The sequence below is a fragment of the Hyperoodon ampullatus genome (genome assembly GCF_949752795.1).
Source record: "Hyperoodon ampullatus genome assembly, chromosome: 17".
NCBI lineage: Eukaryota > Metazoa > Chordata > Mammalia > Artiodactyla > Ziphiidae > Hyperoodon > Hyperoodon ampullatus.
Window position 1 is genome coordinate 13,445,410 of NC_136930.1, and position 12,488 is coordinate 13,457,897.

Genomic DNA, 12,488 nt, shown 5'->3' on the forward strand with positions numbered 1-12,488 from the left:
AGTCCTCTTGAATGGGATTAGTGCCCTTATAAAAGAGACTCTGCAGGCAACTTAATCTTGGACTTACCAGCCTCCAAAACTGTGAGAAATAAATTTCTGTTATATATAAGCCACTCAATCTATGATATTTTGTTAAATCAACCTGAACAGCCTAAGACAGAACCCAGGTCTGTCATACTTGAAAGCCACAGTCACCCACTCTGTGGCACTACGGGGATTCAAGTAATCACTTTTCCATCTGGTTTTGGAGGCTGAGGAGCATGTACTGTGCTATAGGGAGCACTGTTCTAGGCTCTGCTCCCCTTTAACTAGAGCAGTTCCAGTGTCACCACCCTAATACATAAGATTTGGGTGTAAGATTGTTTCATAAATAAGAATTACCCTGCTATAAATGAGCTTTGAAAATGACTGTTCAGCTTATTCAGAAATTTGAGTATTTACTCTATTTCCTTATAGAGCACTAACATTAACATATAGTTCTCTGTTACTTTTGCATCATGTGAATGTTTTGTCTTTTTTCTTAAACACTTTTAGGGCTCAAGGATTGAAAGAATTATAAAAGCTGTTTTTCTTACAAGGAAATTTATGAGATTTTGAATGCCTTTAAGGTCCTAGAAAATCATGTTTTGTTTGCTCAAGTAGCAAACACATTCAGTTATATTAAGCAAAATGATATTAACCTTTTTCAAGACTGATAAAATTAGAAAGGAAGCTGCAGTTACAATTTCTTAGTCTTTAAATCACTTGCAAGAATATCTGATTAATTCAGTCCATACAGATTTAATTAAATATTTGACTGCATCTTTGAATTGCTCCTCAACTTGAGAGAAAAGAAATAAAACCCCATAAATGCAATATGTCATTAATAACTTAAAATTATTGAAAATTCATGAGGAAGTGTTTTATACTCAAGGGCTGACCCAAGCCAATCTTACCACTTTCACTTTTAACAGACATTAAATTTTAACTATATTACTCCTAATCCAAATTTGTAAAACACCAAATTTCCACTTCTCTCTCTTTTTGTGAGACTGCTTAATTATTTAAATTCTGTCCTGGGAGGTGGATTCTACAGAATGAAGTTAGTTCATGAACTTTGATTCAACAACACCTCTTTCACATGTAGGAAAACCTCCTTATTCCACTGTTGACTGTTTTTCTGCTAGACAAGAGAAGACTGATGTTCTCTATTTCTTAGACGAGTGATTTTTTTTCATACAGCTGTTGACATAAAAGGAAAGCAAAGAAACTTAATAAATCATCTTTTGTATATTGGAAATTCAAGTGTAACATACTCATTTTATCTGTGGTTTTTCAGTCTTTGCTCAGCCATCATGTGCAAATGTCAAATAAATAGTCAACTTTTGATGTGTTTTCACACAGTCAGTGAAAGAGACTGTAACAAGGCAAACTTTGTCTTTATACATCTCTGTGGCTGGGTTTCAGAAATCAAGAACTAACATTCATATGTGCATTTCAGTTTATAAAACACTCTTACATTATTCCAACAATCCTGGAAGTAAGTATTGTTGTTATCCCCATTTTAAAGATGTGAAAAGAAACTCAGAGAGAATAAGTTGCCCCAAATCACATAGAATTAGAATTTCTTTAGGTATGTTCTGAATGTCCTGTAGAATTTTAGCAAATAGATGGCAGTGTGGCTTGCAAAATCATCAACCAAATTATTTTAACTGCGTTTGATATCAGTTCGGAGATTTCTGTGGTATGGTTTCTGTGATTATCAACATTGAGATTTTTTTACCAATAATATAATAAAGGAGAAAATAGAATTTCTATCATAATGAGTCATATTCATCTCAAGATATTCAGCACCTAGCACAGTGCCAAGAGGAGGAGATGCTCAGTTAATGCTTGTTGGATTGAATCAAAGGAGGAAAAAAATCACTCTGGAATATTTGGATGTTCTTTCATTCATTAGCCACCTTTTCCAATGGGCTATTATCCTAAATAGAATATCATGGAGTACTTCAAACGTAACATTATAACTCTTTTAACTGCACTAAAAGCTGCAGCTCTTCAGTCTTGGGTACCTCCCAGTTTGCTGGAGCCTATGGCCTTGGCTGATGTGGATCTGAATAATTTCCATTTTGTGACCTTTAATCTCTTTTGAAGTTTCTCCTTTTATCTAATTAAATAATGATACTTCCTAATCAGATGTTTGAGTATGATGTGATATTATTATTACTATCATTGTAGCTATTATGTCAGTATAAATATAAGTAATGGAGTCGTGATCAGGTTGGCAATGGAAACCAGGAGGTCCCAATACCTCCAAGACATGTCCTTTATTCTAAAACAGGCTTGGAAAGCATTCCCTGACACAGAATGCCCTTAAAGCTATCTAATTTTGGGGCTTCCCTGGTGGCGCAGTGGTTGAGAGTCCGCCTGCCGATGCAGGGGACGCGGGTTCCTGCCCCGGTCTGGGAAGATCCCACATGCCGCGGAGCGGCTGGGCCTGTGAGCCATGGCCGCTGAGCCTGCGTGTCCGGAGCCTGTGCTCTGCAACGGGAGAGGCCACAACAGTGAGAGGCCCGCGTACCACAAAAAAAAAAAAAAAAAAAAAAAACTATTTAATTTTGAATTCTTATGAAAAATAAAATGATCTGTATTTGCAACCCCTTTACCTATTGCTGCCTTCTTTCTGTCCTTAGTGGAAACCTAATACTCTCCCAGACATTTCTTCACCATTTCTTCTCCTCCTTTCATGCAAATACTCATTGTTTTCTCATACCAGTTATAAGAGGCAATACTGTGTTTATCCTGGTTCTCCACTGCAACTTACTGACCATTCATTTTCAACTCCAGATAAAAATTCTTCTTCCTCTGAGGTTCCTATTATTTGATACAGTGTCAACTTTGTCATTGAGGACTTTGACACTTGGCATAACCAATCTATCCAATATGCTATCTTCAAACTATCTTAACATTCTATTCTTCAGTAGCATCCATCCAATATCTCACACCTATGGTCACACCCGGACCTTACCAGAGCTAGTTCTGTTCTATCTCTGGACTCAAATTCCAGTGTATTAGTCTCTACTGATAATACCCTCCTTTCAGTTTTCTCACTCTGTTAGTCCCACTGATCCCCTTCTTTGACTTCCTTAAGAACTCCAAGCCCTGGCATTGGCTCCTTATGGCTGCTCTGTTTAGCTGAGACCTCAGTGATGCACAACATCAATCCCATTCAGCCTTCCTTTGCTACTCACGCCCAGCCTTGGGTCCATCCAACCTAGTCACACTATATTTTTACACAGAGGCTGATGAGCCCTACATGTGATTATGGAGATTGTTGCAATGCAGTAGTAATGCCTTCTAATTTTATTTCTCAGTTCACCTTGGCAGTCCATAATGAGCTGTCCTTAATCAGCTTCCAGTCTCATTTTCCGTATCAGCTATCCCAAACCTATTCCTAGCTCCCTACTTCTCAAGACAACAAAACCAAAAACAAACAAAGCTGAACAAATAAATAAGACTTAGGTCCATCAAGTGTGAAGTCTCTTAAGATCCCATAAACCTATACTCTCTTGTATATGAGCAGCCCCTCACCTTTATTTTTCATCCAGTCTCACAAGAAGAGGTTTGGATTATCGTCTTTCAGAACTGCTTTTGAGAAAAATCATTCTGTTCCTTCTATCTAAAAACATCTTTTCTCTTTCTTTCATTCTATTTTCAACCCATCCTTTCTTATTTTTTCTTCAAGCTATAGACATCCTTAAGCATCTCCCAATAGCAAACAAATATGTGAATTATTTCATGTTTCACTGTTAGTTATTAGTACCCCTTCCTGTTATGCCCTTTACATCAAAATCCTGGAGAGACTCAGCTTCTTTTCCATTCATTAGTTCTTTAATTTACTGCAAAAGTGAACGTTTATTTCTTCATATCCAAATCCAATGAATTATCATGAGCCTTCATTTTATTTAATCTTTTTGTGGAAATTGGCGTAGTTGACTACCACTTTCTTATTCTTGAAGCTCCTGCTTCTTTTGTTTTCAGGGACAATCATTCTCCTCTGATTATCTAGCTCTCTGTCTATCTTAGTCCTCTTTACTAGGTCTCTTCCTCTGTCTACCCCTAAAATTTTGGTGTTTAGATACTACTTCTTGTCTCTCTTGTTTTTTCTTCTCATCTTGTATACTCTCTCTCGGTAGTGTCATTCACGCTCATGACCTCTGTTGGCTTTAAGTCCAGTTCTCTCTTCTGGATCTCTCCCTGAGGTTCAGAATTTTATATACCAAACCAAACCAAACCCCAAATCACTACTACCATGAAGAAGAAGAAAAATAACAACATAGAACCTAGTTACTGGCTGTCCTATTGGCATTTCAGTTTTGAAATGTCAAAGCTGAAATCCTCAAATGTACCTTGTTTTTGCCTTAATTCAAAATTCTTACCATGTCTGACCCAAGCTATTTTGAAAATTTTATTTATCCCTTCAGTCTTATACTCTATCAATCCATCTACTCAAAACTAAGGACATTTTTCTAAAATAAAAATCTGATCATGTTACGGTTTCTGGTAGGATAACATTCAAACTAGTTGTTGGCTTGGCATACATTACTCTCAATAATCTGACCCAACCATCTCTCCACCTTGTAGACTGCTCCTCTAGCCATTGTGAATGGTTTGCCAACCTTGGAACCACAGATGTCAGTTTCAAGCTTTTGTACTTAGATATTTCACTTCATGGAAAACTCTCCTAACCTCTTTTTCACTTCTTGAATCACCAAGACAGCCCCCATGTTCTATTAATGTGAAGCTTTCCAAATCCTTTCCCTTTATGTCTTTCCTTTTTGCCCCATTTGCTGCTGCATTCCTGTGCCCACCTCAGTCTTATGTGCTGTGATACTTCAAGGAATTTCGTTTCTAGTCTATCTCAGCCTATTAGATTCTAACCCCCTGAGGCTAGAAACTGGTCTTATGTATTTTTACGCCAGGGAAAATTATGCAGACAAAGGAATGAATAAACAAATGATTCAGCCTAGGGCCTCTGGAAAGTAAAATTTGTTGTTTTTCTGTTTGCTGATGATGTGACACATTGTGTTGCTTCCTTTTGCAGTTGCTCTTTGACTGTTGTGTCTAAGTATAGACAAGCTCAAGAGGATAAACATTCAGGCAGAACCAGGAAAAAAACAACAATTTCATTATACCCATAGTTGCAGAAACTATTTGCCCTTCAGTATTTTAATTAATGAATGAATCAATCGAGTTCAGTCAATAAATAGTTGGCTAGTCATTGTGCCAAGTGCTGTTGAGAACACAAAGACATATTGGGTATAATTTCTATTTTCAGAATGTATCACCTAGTCATAAGAATAAAGGCATTCACTAGAAATCAGTTAGATTAAAATTTAATATAGAAAAACAATAAAAGTTGTGATAAGAACTGACATTTACTGATTTCTTTCAATGTTCCAGTTGCTGTGCTAAGTGTTCTCATGCATGATATATACCTTTCACAGTGAATCAATGGCAAATTATCTTCATTTTATTAATGAGTAAATTAATTAAAGGTTAATTAGACTTTCTCAAGGACACAATTTATAAATTATCCAGTGATGATTCAAACCCAGGAAATCTGGTTTCCAAGCTCTCTATAGCCCAATACCATCTATTTAAGGGTAAAAAGGAAGGATTAAGACAAATATGACTACAGAACACTGAAGTAGGCTTAAAAGCATAATAAAGGACTCTTGAAGGAAATGAAGGAAATCTTAAATGTTGGGAAAGTTTTCTATATCCTATGAGAAGAAGTAAAACACACTAGATGAGAAAGAGACGTGTAAGGAAGTCTTGGAGTTTAGAATAAGTGGTATTATTGCAAGGGCCATAGAAACCTGCAGTGTTGTAGCAGATGATTTGTTATTGAGTTGTAGACATTATGGTAGATTGTGGATCCTGCATGCTAGGTTGAGGAACATAGAGATCTCTGGATACCACTAAGCATGTTCTATTAATTTTGGAATATTTGAAGAAATAACCTGGTGGCTACTTGATCTGGTTAGATTTGAATGGAGAACAATTATAGAAATGGCAAGGACACAAATTAGGAGTCTTTGTGATCCTTTAGTAGGATGATAAATTTATTATGCCAGAGTAGCAATGGACGACAAGGAGGAATAGCAAGTTTTTTACCTTGCATTTTCCTCTATGCGACTGTCTTTACTTTACTGAGACATAATTTATGTATCAGAAAATTCACCTATTTCGAATTCAATGATTTTTGGTAAATATCATTAGTGTACAACCATCATCATAATCCAGTTTTAAGATATTATTATCATCCCAATAAGATACCTCATGCCCTATTTACAGTTAATCTTTATTACTATTCCCAGTCCCAGACAACCACTAATCTACTTTCTGTCTCTATAGATTTGCCTATTCTGGACATTTAATATATATGCAATTACATAGCATGTGGTCTTTTGGGTTTGGCCTCTTATTTAACATAATGTTTTTCAGGTTCATCCATGTTATAATATGATCAGTATTTCATTCTCTTTTATTGATAAATAGTAATATTTCATTGCTGGAGACACCACATTTTGTTTATTAGTTCATGAGTTTATGGACATTTTGGTTGTTTCCAATATTGAACTATTATGAAAAATGCTGCTGTGAAGATTCACATGCAAATCTTTCTGAAGATACATGTTTTCATTTCTCATGGGTGATTCTTAGGAGTGGAATTGCTGGGTCGTATGGTAAATTTATATTTAACTTCTAAAATTTCTCTTTTGCAATTTTTAATGGCGTAAAATTAAAGCTGTGAAACATAGAATTACCATGTGGCCCCAAAATTCCACTTCTAGGTATGTACCCAAAATAATTGAAAATAGGTGCTCAGAGAAAAAACATCTTTATGACTGTTTGTGGTAGCACTGTTCATAATAGCCAAAAGGTGGAAACAACCCAATGCCCATCAACTAATGAATGGATAAACAAGATGTAGTACAAAATTCTATACAATAGAATATTATTCAGCCATAAAATAGCAAAGTTCTGATACATGCTACGTGGAAGAACACAGAAAATATTACGCCAAGTGTAAGAAGCCAGACACAAAAGGTCACATATTGTATGATTCCGTTTATATGAAATATCCAGAATAGTCAAATTCATAGAGACAGAAAGCAGATTAGGGGTTGCCAAGGGCTGAAAGGAGGGGAGAAAGTCAAGTCATTGTCTAATCATTTGGGCTTTTCCTTTGGAGAGATGAAAATTTTCTGTAATTACATAGTAGTGATGGCTGCAAAACATTGTGAATACACTTAATTTCATTGACTTGTATACTTTTAAATGGTTAATATTGTAAATGTTATGTTTATTTTACCACAATAAAAAACTAAAACTTTGTATGATCCACAGACTGAAAATTCTAAAATCCACATGAATAGAGTGGAATGATTTGCTTTGGTCCACTGCTCCTGGAAAGTCAGAATGTCCAGGGAAATTAACTCTTCTTAGAATCAATTACCCATCCTCATTATCATCATAGCTCACTAATTCAGTGTCTACTCCATTCTTATGGTGGTCTAAGGGCTTCACAGACGCTGTCTCCATTTTCATAGTATTCCAACTAGGCAGGAATCATTATGCCCAATTTTCAAGATTAAGAAATAGAAGCTCTAAAATGTTAGTATATCCATAGTTGCAGAGTTAGTATATGTTGGAACCGGGATTCAAGAGACATTCTCTTTTATTCTAAAGCCTATGGATTCCATACTATATTTTGTTCTTCTAAAATTGTTTGAGCACATACTAGCTGGCAGGCACCATGCACAAAAGAATAGGAGAACAAAGCATTATTATTGGAGAAGGCAGAAGAACCTGGAAAGGGACTCTCTTATTGGAAACCTCAGTATTTTAGGAAATTCACATTGTGTTTAGTGCTAGTTGACCCCTGGGTAAACTGGAACAATGACCATAATTTATCCCATATTGTAACATGGCAGTTCCTAGCTCAGTATATGCATGCTGTAAGCTGATTTCAAATACTCTGGCTTAGTTCCAGGAAGAACACAGAACTTGTAATTTCAATTACATGGCATTTCAAGTAGAACCATGTCCTAATATTGGATGGAAGGATTAGAGCTGACTGCCAGGACAGCAACAAGGCTCAGAAGAGGATTATTATTTTTAGTTCACTTTAAGGACCAAGTGGACCAGCTTACTGCTGTGCTTGAAAACATCGGAAAGGCTAAAGGACTTAGTACTTGGTGAGCCTTAATAGAAAAATGTAGGTTTTGTGAAGTGGTGTATATAGGGTCTCAAAAGAAGGTTAAAACTCTTCCACTTTACATTTACTGAAAGGTTAGAAGACTGAATTACAATTAGTCTCCTAAACTGTGGGTTAGGATTTGTGGGATTTAAAGGTTTAACAATAGTTGTTAGAAAAATATGAAATTACTCTGAGAAATATTTGGCTAGACTAAAGGAAACAAACAAACAAAACATCTCCAAGCTTGAAAAGATAGACTATAGGGGTTAGAAGGGATGTATGAATTATTTTATTATGACATTACTTCCAGAAATTATAAGCAAAATTTACATTGGTTGACATTTTAAAAATATAAAATATTTCTTCTATTTTCTTAATTTAAAAATTTAATCATATTACAAACAATTTCTCAAAATCTGTTGTATAAATTTAGATACAGTCCACAATGTCAAATCACAAGATTCATTATGTTTGAGTTTAACTGCAGTCCCAGCTTCACAGGTTCAAAGTATATAGAGATCCCTGACAGTAATTCCATTCTCAACCATCTCTTTTGAGATCTTCCAACTTTTCCTCAACTTCTCCAGGTTAAAGGAAACTAGGACCTCAAGATGAAGAGCAAATCTCTGTTAAGCTTGTTAGAGAGCTCTTCCTTATTTAAAGTGATCAAAATTTGGTACTTTTACCTTCCACAGATTGTGTTGGTGTCTTATTAAATTCAATTTCCCTCCCTTTGAATTCTATGAATGAACAACTCCTTGAAACCTTTTTAACAATTTCTCTGGCAAGATGTATAACTGTGAGTTCATTCGTTATCATCTAGGATGTTCTCCTCCTTTGACCAGATTGTCAGAAGTAGCATTTTGAGCTGTGTGCTGGAGCTGGTGCACAGTGGCTTCCTGGAGATGGTGGTACCATCTTTCCCAGCTCTGTGTACGGTGACATCACGTTGGTAACTTGAAATCAGCACTGTGGGACTATTTAAACTACAGAAATCAGCAAATAATAAGAGCCTTAATTTTCCCCCTAGAGAACTGGTTGTTAAACTTTTACCAGCACACCACTGATATTAAGAATCCAGGTTAGAAATACAGAGAATGATGCTGTAGAAACTGACAGGTCACTTCTTTTGGGTATCATTGGCAAACATTATTGTGGATGTACAGCTGGGGCTCCTGAGTCTGCCACCCAGGAACTTGTATCCTTATAAAGAATCCACAGAGTTGTATATAATGTGTGATTAGGATTTTCCAAATTGAAAGTGGAGGAATTTTCTCCCATTCTTACATAAAACATCAGTGAGATGCCATATTCTGTGGATCAGAGACTGACTGTCTGATGGGAAAATGTTTCTTAATTTTAGCATTATGTGGTATGTTTAGGCTAGCATTTCTTTTTAGCTAGCTCTTGAATTGTGGAGGTTTTTTTAATATCAGGAAACTCCCCATAAATTTGTAGGTAGACTTTTTTTTTCTGAGAATAGTATGGATTCAATTGCCTACCAATCCACCAAGAATGTTGATTTTTAAAAAATGAGAGGTGGTATCTTATAAAGTTCTGTACTGCTGCACATGATTTTGTTCTTCAAGGAATGCTTAAAAGAAAATGACAAATAGCATATTTTTGGTCATAACACTGGAATATTAAAAACATGTTATCTTAGATCAAGTGATCACTATTTTATTAAAAAAAATGAGCACCCTTGGATCATATAGATGTGCTTGTGAACACTGAATATAAAATTTTGTATACTATTTAGAGCATGAGACTTATTTAGTAAGTTATTAATATGGCCCCTTTCACCACATTCATTGAATAAAGCCTCATAGAAGAAAAGTGGAAAATGAAGTGGTTTTAGCCCTAAAGACATTCTGGTCTCTTAGGAAGATTAACTGTATACCAAGATGAAAACCGTTAAGTAAATTGTATGATACAGACTGTATACCTAATTTTGGTTTAAAGACAGGAGAGCCTTCCATAGGTTGAAGAGTTAGATAAGATTTCGAGGGAGAATTGAACTTGATCTTTGTGCCGTAGAAGTCATTTTTGATCATTTGTTTTACTACTTGACATAGTATCTCTTTCTATCCCTGCAAAGTAAAAGCATAAAGAAGATAGAAAACTAGGAGCCTCAGGTCCATTAGATATGACCCTCCTTTAGAAATTTGAGGATGTAGTTTACATATGACTCAGATAGGCCATGTCTGACAAATTACACTTTCAAAATCTTTTTTGTTTGTTTTTTGGACTGTGGTTTCTAACACGATAAAGAGGATTCTGATGTGTGAATAACATGCTCCATATTGTTGAAATTGACTAATAGCTTTGATCCATCATGCATGGCCCCTACATGACATTTCTTGGTGTGTATTCTGTTCCTGGTGAGGAACAGAGTCACGGTCAGTGGTGCCAAGCCTTTCTGTGGCTGCTGAAAGGGTCAAGCCATGCTCTAGTCAGGAGCAGGAAGATCTGACAATAAGCCTTCCACAGTCTGTACAAGTTCTCACGTCTGTGGTTGATTTCTAGCATATGGTTACCATGTTCTTTCAAGCAATTCTGTGCATGTATTAACTTTAAAAAATTACTTCCAAAAAATAAAAAATGCCAGGAGTAATTTGGTTAAACAAAGTGATTAAAAAATACAGAGCTACCTGGAGCTTATTATGCTATGAGAAAAACCAAACTAATATCATACTGTAAACTAATAACCCATACTGTTGACCTTAGAAAGGGAAAAGTATATCCTGAAAGTGTTACTTTCACATTTTTTTTTTACTAAATCTCTGTTAAATTGCTACCTTAGTTCAAAGTGGGGAAAAGAAGCCAAAACTTGCTACCGGGAGTCGAGTTGACAAGTATGTCCTGTCATGATTATTTTGTATTAAGGCAGAAATTCCTTTTAGATGTAAACAGGGCTTTTTAAGAATCTGGAAAGGAATGTTAAACAGCAGGTGAAGGCTGGAACCTTGAGGCCAAAGAAGACATTAAGTAACCTTAACCCACCCAAACTACCTTGAAACTTGAATAAGTCTAGAGGTTGGGAAAGAATACCTAAGTCTCTCCTGGTCACAGAGAATTAATGTTTGAGTTAACTGAAACTGTACTATTTGCATGGAGAACTTCTGGGAGTTTTAAGAAGACAGAAATGCAAAGACAACTCTAATAGGCTCTATCTTTGAAATTCTTCTTTTGAAACTTTTAAGAAGATATGAATGTCATGGTCTACCAATCATGGAGGAAGTATATATTGAAATGTTTACATAAAATGTCTACTTTTACAAGAAAGCCAAGGTAGAACAGATTTCTCAGGGCAACTGTACTACATACGTAACTTGGCTAGCCATGGGATAGATACATCAAAACACTTTTTAATGGTTACTGAACCTTTAGTTAACAAATAGTACTTAATATGTTTTTGTGTGTTCAAAATCTTCTTGGAGATATTTAAGCTTGTAAGAAATTCCTGAACCTATACAACTGAAAATTCTATAGCACAACTAGAATGAATTTTTGTTGTTGTTGCTTATTCTGATGAAACAATGTGTGCTACATCATTATAAATATTCACATTGTCTCGAATGTCTTCCTCCCAACTTGCAGTAAATATTTCTCACCAGGCATGTGTAAGGGATATTTCTAGAAGATAACAGGATCAGTCAGGGTCACTGGCTTCATTTGTGGCCTAAAACTAAGAGTGACTGTCCCCAGTGTAAACTGACAGTGCATGTGAGAGCTGCCAGCAGCCCTGAGTGCAACCCTGGAGGAAGGTCATGATTTCACTGTCAAGGGAAATTTGTATCCCAGATTAGTGAGGTCTCCTGTTGCGTCTTCCTGACATTGAAAATATTAAATCTTCCGTAACTCCCTATGGACTGTTGACAAAAGAATCAGCATAATGGCAGTGTCAGTCATAACAGTAATAGAATAATAAGCCAGTGTCATAATGACAGTTGCCTTTACATATTGAAAATATCATTCTCTAGTCCTATGCTATGTTCTTCACAGATATTATCTTATAAAATCATTATATGCAATAGACACTGTTATGCCAGTGTCGACTGAAAAAATGCACAACCTAAAAGTTGAGAATTCGGTTTTATTCTGTGGCCTTACTGAGGACTATAGCCTGGGATGGCAGCCTCTCGGATAGCTCTGAGGGACTGTTCCAAAAAGGTAAGGGAGGCGCCGGGATATATAAGAGTTTTTGCTAAAAACAAACAAACAAACAAAAACCATGTAG

General features: G+C 35.9%; 1 protein-coding gene across 1 annotated transcript in view; it reads left to right on the top strand.

Moving 5' to 3' along the window:
* LOC307065742 (uncharacterized protein C8orf34 homolog) overlaps nt 1-12,488 on the top strand; it is a gene marked incomplete at both ends in the record, with an annotated part of 318,281 nt that overhangs the window by 248,991 nt on the left and 56,802 nt on the right.